The sequence below is a fragment of the Cebidichthys violaceus genome, unplaced genomic scaffold, assembly GCF_023349555.1.
Source record: "Cebidichthys violaceus isolate CVI_PGR_0920_01 unplaced genomic scaffold, fCebVio1.0.p SCAF_8, whole genome shotgun sequence".
Lineage (NCBI taxonomy): Eukaryota > Metazoa > Chordata > Actinopteri > Perciformes > Stichaeidae > Cebidichthys > Cebidichthys violaceus.
In genome coordinates this window covers 3,343,640-3,348,957 of record NW_027176964.1, presented here as the reverse complement: position 1 = coordinate 3,348,957, position 5,318 = coordinate 3,343,640, and positions in this window count along the sequence as shown.

The window sequence follows — 5,318 nt, the reverse complement described above, 5'->3', positions numbered from 1 at the left end:
ACTGTGACACCGTGCAGCCGTTGGGGATGCAGTGACGTGGAAGTGACTGACAGCTGGAGCGGTCAAGGAATGAATGGAGGATCAATGGCACATATCAACAGACAACTCTGAGCTGGGGCCGGTGTGTGTGTGTGTGTGTGTGTGTGTGTGTGTGTGTGTGTGTGTGTGTGTGTATATGTGTGTGTATGTGATGAGACTGTAAGTTGTTGGGGTTTTTCAGAGGATGTATACTTACATAATTATAAGGGAAAAGTTAATCTCACTTATGTTTGTTAAGTAATACTAATTTAGAATTAATTAGTAGATAATAAAATAAAATTTAGAATAAAATAAAAATAATTAATTGTCATCTAGTAAAAATAAATAAGTAATGTAATTATCAATTAATTGCAGATTTGTATTTATTTATCAATTAATGTGCCAATTGTTTAATCTATCAAATGTAGAAATAATAATAATAAATACAACTTAATTCCTTGTTTGGTAAAACTAAACTAGGTACAAGGTATTCAAATTGCAGTGGTTAGATAGCAGCTAATAGTCATTTTAGAGAAGTTGTAACCAGCAGGTGTTTGTCATGTGTTTGATACATGAAAGTTTAATTAATTTAAAAAGTTATTGTCAGTTAATTTTGTGTTGACCTGTCGATCAATGTGAGGCTGACAGTGGGTCCCATTCATGTGTTTTAGATTGTGCAAGTCGGCTCAGCGTTTTCTTCCATTTGAATAATGAATTGTAACTTTTCACACAAAGCCTTCAGAGTTTCACCAGAGTCATTCTAGAAAAGTGGCCCCCAACAATGACTTTGTCATAGTCATGCATTCTGTCTCAGTCTCCCGCTGATGGCACGCGCATCGTGCATTTCCTGTCCTTTGAGCGCCCTCTGCTGGCAGCATTGGATTGAAGCATCCCTCTGTGAAAGCTCCCTGAACAGAGATCAGGTCAGACCATTCGAAAAACCCACATGTTAAAAGCGTATTGTTACATAAAATTGACAACATTTTAATGTTTTGCCATTTTGATTTTTTGTTGATTTTTCTTTTCTCTGTAGTGACCTGGAGCACTGACAGTTACTGCCAGTAGTGCTGGAAGAGACTTTCTATGACATCCCTGTCCTTAATGCATTATGAACATACTTATAATGCGTTATTTTAATGTTTATAGCACTGTTTAAATAAAGCACTCCAAAAATCACTGCTCTATAACAATAATCATAACACATTATAAAGCATTTTATAATGAGCTATAAGGTCATAATTACTAGTCACTCACAGACTTTCTTTTGTGTGTTCTTGAATAGATTGAATGATGTTTTTCATTGTACTCAAAACAAATCATGAGCCCTTAGAGTAACTTATAATCACACTGTAATGCATGATAACAGTGATTATCATGCATTATGAAAAGATTATGATCTATTGCAACGACGAGAGTTATAATACACTATGTGTGAGTGACCAGTAATTCTGAAGTATTATGATACTCGTTATAAAATGTTTCATAATGTGTTATGATTATAGTTATAAAGTCTGGTGAATATTTATGAGTGCTCTGACTATTATGATACAACAACATCAATTTATTAACTGGCAGGGATGGGTTTGGAAAGGAGAGGGAATTGATCAGCTTCTGTGTGTATTTAGTTTAAATTAATTGAAATACATTTTTAGTCAGTTAGTTTTAGTGCCAGAGAAGAACTGTGTTTCTAGTAATTTAGGTTTGAGTAGCCGGCTCTAGATAATTTATAGGAATATATGGTAGATTACACTGGGTGGTTTAACGTGACTTAAAGGAGCTGTGTAGGATTTAGTGGCATCTAGTGGTGAAGTTGCAGATTGCAACCAACTACATACACCTCAGCTCACCCCTCCCTTTCCAATATTCTATTCCATTCCTGCCTTTAAATCTGCCTAAATCCTTCACACTGGTCCTTTCACTGCAGTCAGAATCACTGCAAAGGTTTGGAGGAGACTGAGTTAAGATAGGGTTAATAGTGATTCAAAGATAAAATTAAATAACTCATTATTTAAAGGGTAAAATACAATTCCATCAGTCACAGTTATTCATTCATTATTCAGTTCATTATGTTTGGCACTTCAGCCAAACATAATGAAAAGTATAAACAGGAAACTATCAGGGTCGAACACAGGTACAATGTTTTTGATAGCTGTTTTAGCCTCTCTGTGCGTGTTCGTCTGTGCTGTTGTTGATATTGTTATTGTTTTTCATGGAATATGGTTGTTTTTATTATTAGTTGTCGGGGTATGGATATGTTCAGACCACACTGGCAGAGAACAATGGACCATCTGTGATCAAGAACAATGGTAATGTCAGCACAGTTTAGACAGAGAGAGAGAGAGAGAGAGAGAGAGAGAGAGAGAGTCAGGCAGGGGTGAGGGGGAGAGGGGAGGGGGAGGAGGAGAGTTAGGGAGACAGTCAGTGACATGATCTACAGAGGGAGATAGACAGAGGGAAAGATGTTTATTCATCATTATAGAGTCATGGTTCATAAGGTTTGTTGGAGGGTAGGCTCCCCTCTGGAAGCCTTTTAGTGGATTAGTGTTTCTGTCAGACTCCCTAGTGGTCATCAGGGACTATCACTACATACTGAGACACTAACATTACTACAATACATGTAAGTACACATATTATAATAATAATAATAATAATAATACAATTGAAAAATGTGAACATGCTATGATGTGTCAAAAAGATTATACATGTAGCCGAAGGTGTTAACTTTATTCATCATATTAACTAAATGCATATATTTGTTATTTGTGTGTATATACACACCTGTCTTTGTGAGGACCATTAGGGTTAAAGCATTAACTTGTTATGGTTAAGGCTAGGGAAAAAAGGATCTCGATGAGTGTCCTCACAAAGAAAGAAAGTTACATTGTTAGGTTATATTGTTAGGTTACATTGTTGTGTTACGTTGTTACATTACATTACATTACAGTCATTTAGCAGACGCTTTTATCCAAAGCGACTTACAATTCAGATTCTATCACATTTTTTCTACACCGTAGGCACAGCTACGGGAGCAATTTTGGGGTTAAGTGTCTTGCTCAAGGACACATCAACATGCGACTAGGGGATCCTCTGATTGAAAGACGGCCCTGCTCTCCACTTAGCCACAGTCGCGTTACGTTGTTGTGTTACGTTGTTGTGTTACGTTGTTGTGTTACGTTGTTGTGTTACGTTGTTGCGTTACGTTGTTGCGTTACGTTGTTGCGTTACGTTGTTGTGTTACATTGTTGCATTATTTCAACGCAAATCATGATGTTTTTTTCTAATCTTAACCAAGTAGTTTCCTTGCGTAAACCTAACCAAAGGTTTCACAATGCTAACCCCTTGACATTGTGCATTATTAGGTTACGTTGTTGCGTTGTGTTGTTGTGTTGTTGTGTTGTTGTGTTGTTGCGTTGCGTTGTTGCGAATCCGGAAATGTACAATGACAAAAAAGATTCTGGCAACTGGGTTGTTTATAAAAACGAAGCAAAATAGCTAGCATCATGCATCTGACCATTCAAATGCTCACCAGTTGTTGCACATCATGATTAGATTTTTGTGGCTTTTCAAGTATTAATCTTGTACCATGTAATGTAGTGACGGTTCGTTAAAGAGATTGTGAGCTCAAATTTAAAAAGCCGAAGCTGAACTGAGTATACTGAATCGCTATGGCATCACTGGTCAGATGAGTTGTGATAAACGATATGTGACAGACGGTATTATTTTAACTGTATGGCACAGTTTTGTTCTTTGCCAGAAGAAAGAAGAAGAGTGTGAATAAAAATGAAGACGTTCGAAAGGGTTTTCAAAGCTCCTACTATATTGTTGTCACAATATTATTCTTTAAAAATTTGATTAAAAAAAAAGGTTTTTAACAAGATGGTTATTGCTAATATGATAATTATGACAAAGGGTGACCCCGGTTTAGCCTGTAGTTCTTATTAGGCAGATCAATATCAGTAGCACTCCTGCACTGTTTGTCAAATTAAATATGAATATTGTTAGCATCTGAACTGCATGTTTTGTTTTGTTTTTTAAATCTGACAGCAGTAAAACAAACTGTGGAGAGTGGAGCCTCCAGCAACATGTTAAACTGAGGGGAGACGGGCGGCTGCATTTTGGACCAAATGGTGTGCCATATTGACACCTGTTTAGAATTCTGACCCTGAGCTGAGGGCTTTATGCAAATATATGACAGTAATTTAATTAATCAGTGAAAGGGGATTTACTATCTGACTGACACTGTGAGGATTTTAAGGCTGACATATGGTTGGTTTGTTTGTCAGGACTGCTGGAACAAACAATGATGAGCACCAGGAGAAACCAAAGCTACATAATATACCAGTGTAATAGCGTCCCTCATGTTTGTTAAGAAAAAATGTAACATGGTATGATTTCAATTATTTAAAAAAACAACTTTTTTACCATATCTCACATGCGCTTTATTCTGTCATTTAAATTTTTCATGACTTTGTCATTCAAGTTGTTTCTAATGACTTCATATCATTGTTTTTTTTTCATGGTGGAATCCATGTGGTTTTAATAGATATAACTATTTATTGAGTTTGCCATGCGTCCTAATTAAAAGTATTGAGCTACCAAGGGGGTTGGGCCCTCTATCAGTCATTGTGAAGGAAACAGATGCAGCACACACAGATTTCCTCATGTGCTCTAATTCTGCGTTACACAGTACGCATATTAACTTTAACTTTACTAAAATGATAATAGTCAGTTATTTATTTCAGATGACATTAATTACATTACTAATGTTTTGAGAAGAATCAGTTTACATTTCGCCATGGTGGTTGTTTATTACGCTTGTTTATTCTTGGGGGTCCCCAGTAAGTAGTCCTTATTAGCCGGTAGGATCACTCGCATCTGTTGTTTCCCATTTACAGTATAGGCTACCTTTCTCCAGCTGGATAAATTATTATATAATTAGTTCTCGTAGAGTGAAAGTACCACGGGGATGCGGCAGAGGAGCAGCGCGAGACCTGCATCAAGCACACTAGCAGAGAGACACAATACTGGAAACAGTTCCCTTCAAAATAAAATATTTTCATGGTAAAATGAGGAAATACGTTGAGTGGACAGACCATTGAGGGATATAAATATCACGTATGATGCATATTACGTTATGCCTGTCACTCGTGTTGTTTCGTGCGCTGACATGTACAACGCTACAATATAACGTTCTCATTCGACCTGATATTATATTGAAAGGTTGGACAGGAAGTCCGGTTTACTTTTTTAGCCCGACGCTCCGCATCTGTGACTACACTAACGGGCTAACGGACTTTCTC